Raw genomic sequence first — 13793 nt, 5'->3', positions numbered from 1 at the left:
AAAAACCCGCAGAATGAATGACAGAAAAAGTCACAATCCCAAAGCCCCCACTCCCACACACAACCAGCAGCAAAAGCATTAAGCACCGCCCCCCCACCATGCAAGCAATAGCAAAGCCCCCAGAGTCCATCAAAAACTACTGTCCATCCCAATACTTTGTCTCCTCAGCCAATCACTCTTTCACTAGTGAGGGAGAGAGAGATACTGCTACAGCTACAAAGAGAGGGGAGGCCAGCAGCTTGCTGCTTCGATATTACAATCTGCCATGGGAACAGAGAACAGAGAAAATGAAACCTGTGTCAGGATAATCTACTAACGCAGGATTTTAAAATGAAAACCACGCCACTAAATCAGAGATTCATTCAAAGCAAAAACAATAGAGTGGATCAAGGTGTAAATCTGTGTGCTGTCTCCACAGCTGTTGCTCTCAGCTGAATGTTTTAGTTGCAAAACCTCCGCTAAAATGATTCCATCAGATTCTTTTGTTTTCTTCATTCTAGTGGCTTCAAGCATGACAGAGAGGTTAATAACAGATACAGGACCTAATAAGTTAAAACCTGACACTGTAACACATCACGATGTGACAATTCGAAACTGGTCCTGAATACAAAGCACGAGCAACCTGATAGACTTCAAACCAATCCAATGGATTTTGCATTCTTCCTCTCGAAATCATTTATCTTATTCCTGACAGTCTACAAAGCTCACTTTGAGTATTAGGATCACTTCCCGACTCCACTGTGAATGATCTATGCAATAAGAAAATGGGATAAAAACAGTTCTTCGCCCCAATGAATATTTATTACTTGCTTTTTCTCTTGCTGCCTGGGGGCCTTTAAAAGGAGGAGGTTATGAGGGTTATGCTGTGGCTATCCGTCATGCAACCGTGTCTACTGATTGTGTTATTAAGAAGATCCATTTATTGTGAGTCATTTGGCAAATGCAGATAAAAGAACAATTTGCTATGCAGGCAACTGTATAAAATTCTCTTTGATATCAACAAAGTAACATTGCCGAAAAATAGTGAGTGTCTGGGAGGGGTGGTAAAGGATTGAAATATGTATGTTTTTAAAATAATCAATTTGAGTTTTGATGTGGGTTTCATCCATAATTCCTTGAGATTCCATTTTTTCACATTGCTGCATGAAAATTTATACACTCAGTGGCTACATTATTTTGCACCTCCCTACCTAATGAAGTGGCCGCTGGGTGCATGTTCATGGTCTTCTGCTGCTGTAGTCCATCCACTTCAAGGTTCGACCTGTTGTACATTTAGAGATGCTCTTCTACACACCACTGTTGTAATTTCAGTTACTGTCACCTTCCTGTCAGCTTGAGTCAGTCTGGCCATCCTCCCCTGACTTCTCTCTTTAACAGGCATTTTCACCCACAGAACTGCTGTCCACCGGATTTTTTTTTTGTGTTTTTTTGCACCATTGCCTGTAAACGCTAGAGAGGATTGTGCATGAAAATAGGGTGGCATAGTGGTTAGCACAACGCTTTACAATACCAGTGACCTGGGTTCAATTCCCACTCCTATCTGTAAGGAGTCTGTATATTCACCTCGTGATCACATAGTTTTTCTTTGGGTGCTCTGGTTTCCTCGCACAATCCAAAGATACCAGTTGGTAGGTTAATTGGTCATTGTAAACTTTCCTGTGATTAGGATAGGGTTAGATTGGGGGTTGCTGGGTGACACGACTCAAAGGCCTGGAAGGGCATATTCCATGCTGTATCTCAATAAATAAATTAAATCCCAGGAGATCAGCAATTTCTGAGATACTCAAACCACCCTATTAAACCACTAACAATCAATTCACAATGAAAGTCACTTAGATCACATTTCTTCCCCATTCTGATATTTGGTCTAAACAACAACTGGGCCATTTGACAATGTCTGAATGGCTCCTACATGATTGACTGATTAGATGTTTGCATTAAAGAGTCAGGTATACAGGTTGCTGGGTAAATAATGTCTCTTACTTAAACTGCTTATTTCAGGGAGGAACACGGAGCGGGATCTGCCTGAGGGATGATTATCGCACTACAAATGACCTTGGAACCTCTCTGTCATAGGGGCATGTGGCGGTGAAAAAGTGGGACCAGGGTGGAAGTGATCTTTATCCTACGTCCATACTGGAAGGTGCATGTCTGGGTGAGGTCAGGATATGGGCCCTATGTGATATCACACTCCTTCCCTTGCAAAAAAGAGTGAAGTAACTTCTCCTACAGTACCCTTCAACGATCAGGCTCCTGCACCAGCATGGATAACTTCACTCACCTCAATCTTAGGCATCCGTTAGTCTTGTGAGACCATGGATTTGCGCCTTGGAAGGTTTCCAGGGCGCAGGCCTGGGCAAGGTTGTATGGAAGACCGGCAGTTGCCCATGCTGCAAGTCTCCCATCTCCACGCCACCGATGTTGTCCAAAGGAAGGGCATTAAGGCCGATACAGCTTGGCACCGGTGTCGTTGCAGAACAATATATAGTTAAGTGCCTTGCTCAAGGACACAACACGTTGCCTCAGCTGGGGCTTGAACTAGCGACCTTCAGATCACTAGACCGGCACCTTAACCACCTGGCCACGGGCCAACACACCTCAACACTGATCTGATTCCACAACCTATGGACTCACTTTCAAGGATTCTACAAGAAAGCCTCAAGAAAGCAGTATCCACCATCAAGGTGCAATCGAGAATCTCCGGAGGGGAAGGCCCCAAATCCTCCGCTTTGCCTATTGCCTGTTGCTAGGGCCGGGGTCAAAGCGCTCAGCAGAGATGTTGCTCGGTGCTCGGTGTCGGAGGGCTGGTCGGAGGCTCAGGCTTTTTGGATGGACTCAGGAGTCAGCTGTGGTCGTGTGCTTCCAGGATGCTGCATCGGCAAGTTTGCTGGAGGCTCATGGCAGGAAGAGTTTTTTTTCTTCCTTCTATCATCTGTGTGAGATGATGGGACTTTCGAGAGACTTTGAGACTTCTTTTTACTGTGCCCATGGTCTGTTCTTCATCAAATTACGGTATTGCTTTGCACTGTTGTAACTATATGTTATAATTATGTGGTTTTTGTCAGTTTTTCAGTTGGTTTGACTTGTGTTTCTGTGATATCATTCTGGAGAAACATTGTATCATTTCTTAATGCATGCATTACTAAATGACAATAAAAGAGGACTGCGTGTCCTCATAATCTAATCTAATCTAAGGACCCCCACCATCTAGACCATGCTCTCTTCTCACTGCTGCCATCAGGAAGGAGGTACAGGAGCAGAAGATCCCATACCACCAGATTTAGGAACTATTATTACCCTTCAACCATCAGACTCCTGAACCAGCGTGGAACCTACATGAACTCCTGAACCTTCACTCACCTCAGCACTGAACTGATTCCACAACCTATGGGCTTGGGCTTACTTTCAAGGACTCACTCGATAACTCATGTTCTCAGAATCGATTTATTTATTGATTTATTTATTATTTGCTTGTTTTTTTTTGTACTCATTTGCACAGTTTGCCTCCGTTTGCACTTCGAATGCTTTTCAGTCCTCATGTGTGTTTTTTCTGTTGATTCAATTGTATTTCTTTGTTCCACTGAGAACACCTGTAGGAAAATGATTCTCAGGATAGTACGTGGTGATATATATACATACTTTGAACTTTGGACTTTACTCACTCTCCAGATGACAATTTTCCATTCGTGTGATGGACCTGGGGCTGCCAGCACCTGAGGAAATATACAGTACATCAGTATTAACTATGGCTCCCGGACAGCTGGGATATTAAATGGAAACCAAAGATACAAAATCATTCATGCTGTATATCATTTTAGTTTCCTACACCCGAGACTGGAAGTCAAACAAATCCAAACCCCATAAAAATGGTCATTAACCTCAGTGCTTTTTTTTTGGGATTATTTTTGCATGGATTTTTTGATTTGCGCTATTTTGCATCAAAAGCATGATTCTGTTTAAATCATGATCTCACGGGGGGGGGGGGAATGTGAGGGAAAGGGGATCTCCTGAACCCAGTAACAGGAGGGAACTGGATTACATTTGGTAGACATCGTCATTAAACGGGGATGCTTCAGCAATATTGGCATTTCAATGTGTGCGTGTTAATCCAAAGGCAGCACACTGCTCTGCCTTAGGACATGATTGTCAGCCGGTTTCCAGGATGATAACATTGCTGTCCATGATTTACATTTAAATGATTTTCTAAAATATTGCATTTAAGCAAAAAATATAATTTAAAAGAAACCAAAGGATAGAAAATGTCATGAGATTGAAGTGAATAATTACTTTTGAATCTGACCTTTTCAATAAAATTTCCTCTGCTCCGCAGCAAAATGAGTTTCAGTCATCATCTTGGAATAAAGCCCTGTTGTCATTTCATAATTTCTCAGACTTTGTGGTGTCAAATGAGGGATTGTTGCATGCATTAAATCTGAGGCCACTAAGGATTGGATTAAAGGTCAAAAGGAATGATGCAGTGAAGCAAATTGGTGAGCTGATGGGATGAGAATGAACAAAGATGGGTCTAACGGAGGCATAAATGGCAATGACACCATCACTGTACACAGTAATTATGTTGTGAAAGTGTGAATTCAATTATGCATCCACAAAGCTGTAAAGAGGACTCAACCATCTCTTCACCTGAACCTGAACCTCTCCTATCCCAGTTCTTCCTCTAACTCACTCCTAATCTTCACCCACACCCAAGCCTTTCTCCAATTCCTATCCCAAATCCTCTCTCTAACTCTGCCCAAACTCTTTACCTAATCCCCCACTGATTCTCTACCTCACAATCTTCAACCTACTTCCTTCCCCATTTTTCTCTCATAATTTTGTATCCTTCTGTCAGGTCAGACCTCCACCTTCACTTCAGGGAAAAGCAGACCAACCTATCTAATCTCTCCTCATAACAGAGTCCTCCAGTCCAGGCATCATCCTGGTGAATCTCCTCTGTATCTCTCCAATGCAATCACATTCTTCCTATAGTGCAGGGACCAGAACTTCACACAATACTCCAAGAGCAGGCTAAATGGTGCTTTGTATTGTAGGAACATACCATCCCAGTTTTTCATATACTTTGTTCTGACCTTTGAAGGCAAGATTCTTTGTCGTTGTATCTACCTATGTTGCCAACTTCAGGAAATTATGAACTTAAACTCCAAGGCCCCTCTGTTCATTAATATCCCTTAATGCCTTACCATTAACTATATATGTGCTACCTCAATTTGAATTCTCAAAATGCATAACCTCACACATATCAGAATTAAATTCCATCTGCCCAACATCCCATCTGATCTACATCCTGCTCTGACCTTAGAGAACCTTTCTTGCTATCCACAACACCATCAAGTTTTGTGAAACCCACAAATTTATTAATGAACCTCCTCCACTTATGTGCAAGTGTTAATACACTGTATGTTGCAAACAAGAAGGCTCCCAGCACTGATCCCTGTGGTAAACCACTGTTCCTAGATTTTCAATCAGAAAAAACATAATTTCATCATCGTCCTCTGCCTCTCATCAACAAACAATGTTAGATTTGATTAACAACTCTTCTTGTATTCCACATACCTTAACCTGTGATGTTTAGCCTATGATGTGTGACCTTGTCAATGCCCTTCTATAGTCCATACAGACATCAGCTACCACCCTGCCTTCATCGATCATTTTAACTAGCTACTTGAAAATCTTAACCTAATTACAGAGGCAAAATTTCCTTCACACAAAATCCAGCTGACATTGCTTTACAACTATGTATAATTGGCAGCGTAATCTGCCTACTGACACCAGGCAGTCAATCTCTGAAGAGTATTGATAATGGCTGGGGTCGCCCGCTCTGCCACTGTCCAGAAGAAGGCAACGGCACACCACTTCTGTAGAAAAATCTGCCAAGAACAATCATGGTCTCCAGTTTTGCCTATGTCATACGACATAGCACATAATGATTAAGGATCACTAGCTTGTAGTTACCTATTGTCATACGAAGTTTCATATGGAATAATATATCACAGCTGTGGACTAACTTGTGTAGATGCAGATAAGCACCCTATCCTCTGGCCAGTTGCATATCTCCAATTAGCTGTGGAACTGGAAGAATATATTTTTCAGAACCAGGCTTATTATCACTGACCTATGTCATGAAATTTATTGTTTTGCAGCAGCAGTACAGTGCGAGACAGTAAAAATTACTCTAAGGTGCAATAAGAAATATATAAAACATAACTAAATAGTGCAAAAAGAGGGCAGAGCAGTGAAGTAGTGTTCATGGGTTCATGGACCTCAGAAAACTGATGGGAGAGGGGAAGGAGTTGTTTCTAAAATGCTGAGCGTGTGTCTTCAGATTCTCCCCTCTGATGGCAACATGTCCAGGATGCTGGTGGCCCTTAATGGTAGATGCTGCCCTTCTGAGGTATCACCTTTTGAAGATGTCCTTGATGGTGGAGAAACTGGTGCCCATGATGGAGCTGACCGATCAGCTTCTTCTGATCCTGTGCAGTGGCCCCTCCATACCAGACGGTGATGCAACCAGTTAGAATGCTCTCCTAATTAATTTCTGATTAATTTGTATTATAAATCACTTAATTTGGAAGCTGCTCCCACACTTTTACTCAAATTCATCACCCTTGCTTCTTCAAAATACATCTGAGCATCCATTTAGTGTTTCGATTGTGTGAATCAATTAATTTATGAGAATCATGATAGATGCTGGAAACACATAGTGAAGTCAGCATTAATTAAAGGACAAGGATAAGAAAATAATTGTAAGTTTGAATTTCACAGTATCTTATTACAAAATTATTCAAATAACTTCAGTTAAAATGTGCTTTATGATCCATCTTCATGAACATTTCGAATAATCAGGGCGGCATGGTAGTGTAGCAGTTAGCGCAATGTTTTACAGCACCTGCTGTAAGATTGAGGTCCGGATCCCACTGCTGTCTGTAAGAAGTTTCCACGGTCTCCCCATGATCATGTGGATTTCCTCCAGGTGCTCCAGTTTCCTCCCTTATTCCACCTATGTACATTTAGGGCTAGTGAGTATGGGCATGCTATAGGCTGATTTATACTACTGCGTCAACTCGACGCCGCAAGTACAACGTCGCTGTGAATCCTATGCAGAGCCTACGCGGATCCCTACGCCATAGCCTGACGTGCACCTCTCCCAAAATGTAACTACGCATCGCGGCAACGCAGACCGCAACAACTGTGATTGGTCCGCTTGGTCCTCCTACGCTGCAATAGCTTCCCATTGGGCGACTGAAGGGCAGGGAAGGAACCCTGGCTGCAATGCTTTCCATAAAGCTTTACAGACCTCCGAAATTATGGAGGACACATTTCACTTTTACGAAAAAAAGATGCTTGCTTTAAACTTGTTTATCCCGAGAAAGACTACCATGACCATGAAGCCTTGCGCGGGCAGGTGTGTGCGCATGCGCGATGTGCCCGAATTGCAGAGCGATGCAGACACACCAACGCACAAGTATAAATGCTCACAACGCGCGTAGGTCACTTGCGTAGGTGACGGCGTCGAGTTGACACACAAGTGTAAATCAGCATTATGTGGGAGCCGGAAGCATGTTGACACTTGCAGGCTGCCCCCACCACACCTTCGCTGATTCGATTTGACGCAAGTGACGCATTTCACTGTATGCTTCGAATTTCATGTAACAAACGATGCTAATCCTTAATTTCATACTGCACTTCATTGCTGTACAACTCAGTTACTTTACTAATTTTTTTGGCTTTCTTGTTCAAATTCTTAGGTAGAATTACTTATAGATATGCCCTGAATAGTATGGAAAGAAGCTACACTTGCTGAGACAACCTTTTCCATGGTTGGAAAGTCATTACAACTTTAACTAGAGAGAAGAAAAGCCACCAGTGTTTCATCTCACAGCACATGTCGAATGCTCATTGGCGCATTATACATTATCGTCATGTAGCGGTAGCAACTGGACTCACTATAGTAGGTTTACAGCGGATACAATCTCATTGGCCTTGAATCACCAGGACAATAGCAAAACATATGTCAGGCTGCTGCTGGCTATTACAGCTCAGCATTCAACAAAATCATACCCTCAGTTCAAATCCATAAGCTCCAAAACCTGGGCCACTCTACCTCGCTCTGCAACTGGATCCTTGACTTCCTCACCGGGACACCATAGTCAGTGCAGATTAGAACTAACATCTCTTCCTCGCCAACGATCAATACTGACACACTTCAAGAACGAATGCTTAGCCCACTGCTCCACTCTCACTACACCCACAACGTGTGGCTGGAAACAGCTCAAACGTCATCTATAAATTTGTTGATGACACAGACGTTGTTGGCAGAATTTCAGATGGTGACGAAGAGGCATACAGGAGCGAGGTAGCTCAGCTGATTGAGTGGCATCACAACAAGCACCTTGCACTTAATATCAGTAACGCCAAGGATTTGACTGTGGGACTTCTGGAATGGGAAGTCAAGGGAGTCCGCACCAGTCCTCATCGAGGAAACAGAAGTGGAAAGGGTCAGCAGCTCCAAGATCCTGGGTGTCAACATCTCTAAAGATCTATTCTGCATCCAATATATTGATGCAATTACAAAGGCATGACAGTGGTATATTTCATAAGGAGTTTGAGGAGACTTGGCATGTCACCAAAGACTCCTGCAAGTTCCGACTGATGTGCCGTGGAGAGCATTCTAACTGATTGCATCACCATCTGCTATTGAGAGGCCACCGGACAGGGCCGGAAAAAGCTGCAGAAAATTGTGAACTCAACCAGCTCCACCTTGGGCACTAACCTCCTCAACATCAAGGACACCTTCAAAATATGATTCCTCAAGAAGACGGCATCCGTCATTACCCAGGAGGTGCCCTTTTCTCATTGCTACCATCAAGGAGGAGATGCAGGAGCCTAAAGGCACACACTCAACGTTTCAGGAACAGCTTCTTCGCTTCCACCATCAGATTTCTGAATGGACAATGAAACCTGAATATTACCTCACCATTTTTTTCATTTTCTTTTTGTACTAATTAATTTATGTTTTTGATATATAGTGTATATTTCTTATTGTAATTTAAATGTTATTCCTATTATATATTGCAATGTACTGCTGCTACAATGTAGCAAATTTCACGACGTATGCCAGTGATACTAAACCGGATTTTAATTCTGATCTTCCATGTGCCCTGCTGCTACTCATCAAGATTACCTTGACAACACCTCTCAATCTTTTGTCCTATACCATCAAGAAGGATTAGAATCAGAATCAGGTTTAATATCACTGGCATATGTCATGAAATCTGCTAATTTTGCAGCAGCAGTACAATACATAGAGAAAAACATTGAATTACTGTATACTGTATATATATGTGCATATTAAATCGTTAAACTAAAATAAGTAATGCAAAAACAGAATAAAAAAGTAGTGAGGAAGTGTTCATGGGTTCAATGAGATTGGATGGTCAAGAGGAAGAAGCTGTTCCTGAATCGCTGAGTGTGTGCCTCCTGGCTGTACCTCTGTCCTGATGGTGACATTGCGAAGAGGGCATGTTCTGGGTGATGGAGGTCCTTAATGATGGACGCCACCTTTCTGAGGTAGCACTCCTTGAAGATGTCTTGGATACTCTGGAGTCTAGTACCCCTGATGGAACTGACTAATCTTACAACTCTCTGCAGCTTACTTCAATCCTGTGCAGTAGAACCCCTCCTCACCCTATATCAGATGGTGATGCAGCCTGTCAGAATACTCTCCACTGTGCATCTATATAAGTGTTTGAGTGTTTTAGGTGACAAACCAAATCTCCTCAAACTCCAAATGACAGATAGCCACTGCCTTGCCTTCTGTAAAAGCTGCATCAATATGTTGGGACCAGCATAGGTCCTCAGAAATATTGACACCCATGAACTTGAAATTGCTCACTCCCTCCACGTCCGAACCCTCTATGAGGATTGGTTTGTCTTTCCTTGTCCTACCATTTCCGAAGTCCACAATCAGTTCTTTGGTCTTATCGACGCTGAGTGCAAGGTTGTTGCTGCGACATCACTCTGCCAGCTGGTATACCTCACTCCTGTATGCCCCCTGGTCTTTGGGTTCATTAGATGCGTGCAGAGGGGAAGCTTGCTACATAGGCAACAGCTTGCTCTCCATATCGTATCGCCCAGGCTTCTGTATCTAGACAGCTAGGATTCAACATCGATGGTCGACCCTGACCGACGGAGGCCTCATGTGGGCAGGATTTAATTCAGCTGTTCCTCCACCATGTCTAATACTTTCCTGGCTCACACAATCTAAGCCCACACTTGAAGAATGACTGAGGTGAGGAGATTGAAGACTGCTGGGGTGGGTTCTAGAGCATTATTCAGGTTAGGACATCGAAAATAAATGGGAAAATATGCATAGCTTTACATAAGTATATTTCTGCTGAATATATTGTGATGCAGAATTATATTAAAAGTCACTGGTAAAATCTCATTTACTTTTCAAAGATGCATCATTTTTTATGATAATTATGAGAGGAAGATTTATAGACAACATCAAATGCCTTCTGTCGTGTAAGAGATGAGGTACATAATCGAAATCTTATGAAACTCATAAAACAGAGGATTTTGTGAAATCATGGTTCTATTATTTTAATTTGCAAATCAAATAATTAAAAAACAATTAAGACTGATTTAAACTGATCTAGAAATGAAATTCTATCTTAAGCATTTTCTCATTTTTCCTTGTAATTGTAAATTGGTTTATTATTGTCACATGTGCCGGGATATGGTGAAATACTTTGCTTGACATGCCATCCATACAGATAATTTCATTACAATATTGCACTGAGGCATTACAGTGGGAAACAATAACAGAATGCAAAATAAAATGCCGCCGTTGTAGAGAAAGCGCAGTGTAGGCAGACAACAAGATGGAGGGCCACTGCAAAGTATATTGTGAGGTCAAGATTCCATCTTATTGTACTAAGGGATCGTTCAGTAGTTCTGTAGCAGTGGGATAGAAGCTGTCCTTGAGTCTGGTGGTACATGCCTTCAAGCTTTTATATATTCTGCCTGACGGGAGGGGGAAGAGGAGAGACTGTCTTGGGTAGATGGGATCATTAGGTTGGCTGCTTTATCAGGGCACCTAGAAGTGTGGCCAGAGTCCATGGAGGGCTGGCAAATTTCCGTGATGTGCCGAGCTATGTCCCCAACTCCATGCCACTGATCGTGGTCTTAGGCAAAGCAGTTGCTCTACCAAGCTGGATAAGATGCTTTCAAGTGTGTGTCTACTTTGCTTCTTATAGACATCCCAATATCATTCTCCTTCAAGAGGATCACCTTGTGCCTCAATGACTATGTTGGCTGGAGTCAGAGTTTATGCTTTGGTTATTGGTAGGGTCACCTATGGTAAACAGGCCAAAGGGTAGAGGCCAGATTAAGAGTGGTCCACCAGTCCTCCTTGTTCGGGGGTTCAGCTCAAGGCTAACTCCTCTGACTGCTCAAACAAAATTGTTATAGGAACAGCAATGAGCAATCCTTCTACATCTGTGCAACAATATTCCTTCGTCTGCACCCAGGACTTGCATGACTGGTGGCATCCGTTAGTCTTGCGAAGCCATGGTTTTGCGCCTGGAAAGGAGTGTCCTCTCCAGGGCGCAGGCCTAGGCAAGGTTGTATGGAAGACTTGCACGACTGACAGTAGTGAAAGCAAAAGACAGGAAGCTGCTAACATGATGAAGGAAGCCCTGAGCACTGCCAGAAATGGAGGAACTTCATCGCTGCCCTAAACAGCAGCAACATAATGGGCAGTAAGTAAGTAATATCATTCTATTATAGGTATCTGACTGATACTCAACAATAAACTCATAGTCTGATTCCCAGACTAATTTTGCATTAACGCCTTGTGGGGGGCTTGGCAGTGTCAATGGACAATAGACAATAGGTGCAGGAGTAGGCCATTCCACCCTTTGGGCTAGCACCGCTATTCACTTTGATTATGACTGATCATCCACAATCAGTATCCAGTTCCTGCCTTATCCTCATAACCTTTGATTCCACTATCTTTAAGAGCTCTATTCATCTCTTTCTTGAAAGCATCCAGAGACTTGGCCTCCACAACCTTCTGGGGCAGAGCATTCCATATATCCACCACTCTCTGGGTGAAAAAGTTTTTCCTCAACTCCGTTCTAAATGGCCTACCCCTTATTCTTAAACTGTGGCCTCTGGTTCTGGACTCACCCATCAGCGGGAACATGCTTCCTGCCTTCAGCGTGTCCAATCCCTTAATAATCTTACATGTTTCAATAAGATCATGTGTCAGCATGGAATGAAATATAGATAATTATTTTTGATGGCTCTGGACTTGTACTCACTGAAGTTTACAAACATAGGGGGTGGAATCCCATTGAAACCTGTTGAATATTGAAAAGCCTAGACAGAGTGGATGTGGAGAGGATGCTTCTAATAGTGGGGGAGTCCAGGGCCAGAGGGCACAGACTCAGAACAGAAGGACATCCCTTTAGAACAGAGTCGAGGAGGAATTTCTTTAGCCAGAGTATGACGAATCTCTGAAATTCATTGCCACAGATGACGATGGAGGCCAAGTCACTGGGTATATTTAAGGCGGAAGCTGATAGATGCTTGATTAGTCTGGCCATCAAAGGGGCCAGTGAGAAGACAGGAAAGTGGTAATGACGGGGGTTATAAATCGGCCATGATGGAATAGCACTGCAGACTCGCTGGGCTGAACGGATTAATTCTGCCCCTAAGATTCATGGTCTAAGAGAATTGTAAAATTAGGCATCTTCAGGGCAGTGATGAGTGGTGTGCTTGGAGGTCAGATGTGTGTGTCACTGAGTGGAGAGGCAAGTGGAAGTAGGGAGATCAGTCTCACACAGCAACTCATCGTTGCTGGAATTACCTGGCGCCTGAATCAAGGCATGCACATTAACTATCAGAGCTAAGATCCAAACACTGCACCTCCTATGCATTTACAGTATGCTCCTTAAGGAGCGTAATTAGGCTAGGATTAAATTGGGTATTGCTGGGCAGTACGTTTGAAGGGCCTATTCATAAGTAAATAATAGTTCCTGATGTGGTATGAGCTACACCTGCACACCAATGATTACATATGTAAAAAAGCAGGGTGTAAGGATGTCTATGCAACATAAACAACATTATCCAAAAAACTTTGAGTATAATCTGTGATACAACCCATGTGGTTAATATTTTGATTAATCACATACTGCACCACAAAGTTGCAAAATCAATACAAAAACAAAATCCAAAGTTATGCACTTAGAAGAATATCTTTATGGACTATAATCTTTGATGGCAAAATCTACTGATTGCCCATCCCTAATTCTCTTGTGTAAATTGTGAAAGTAGTCAGGATTTCAGGAAATTGTTCTCAGAGCAGTGAGAATGGCATCACTCTGTCTTGATATAGCATGGACTGAATCATAGGTTGATACTGTAGTATCCAAAGTCTTGTCGAGAATGATGGTGACCAGGGGTTTCCCAACCTTTTTTTTATTGCCATGGACCCATACCGTTAACTGAGGGGTCCATGGACCTCAGGTTGGAAACCCATGATGGTGGCAATATAACCAGGTAACCATCTTTATGAGTAACAACTGGTCCAAATGATTTAGGGATGCTGTTGGCTTGTCTTCTTGAATCTTGTATTCCTTCTGGTGAAGGTATGTTCACACTACTAGGATTTTAGACTCAGTGTCAACGAGGCATCTCTGACATAATGTCAAGGTTGTATGTGACTTGAAGGGGAATTTTACATGCTGGTAATCCTATGCACCTGGGCA

At 42.7% G+C, this 13793-nt stretch overlaps 1 long non-coding RNA gene across 3 annotated transcripts in view; it reads right to left on the bottom strand.

Annotated features, from left to right (window-relative positions):
• LOC134355765 (uncharacterized) overlaps positions 1 to 13793 on the bottom strand; it is a 70890-nt gene that overhangs the window by 37662 nt on the left and 19435 nt on the right. For 2 of the 3 annotated variants that reach the window (XR_010020180.1, XR_010020179.1), the window contains one exon: positions 3640 to 3713. This is a non-coding gene — a long non-coding RNA (uncharacterized LOC134355765). The remainder of the gene's footprint in view (positions 1 to 3639; positions 3714 to 13793) is intronic. The other variant, XR_010020181.1, reaches the window with a different exon arrangement.

Source organism: Mobula hypostoma, chromosome 13 (assembly GCF_963921235.1).
Source record: "Mobula hypostoma chromosome 13, sMobHyp1.1, whole genome shotgun sequence".
NCBI classification, from domain to species: domain Eukaryota; kingdom Metazoa; phylum Chordata; class Chondrichthyes; order Myliobatiformes; family Myliobatidae; genus Mobula; species Mobula hypostoma.
This window is presented reverse-complemented; position numbering and strand designations above follow the sequence as displayed.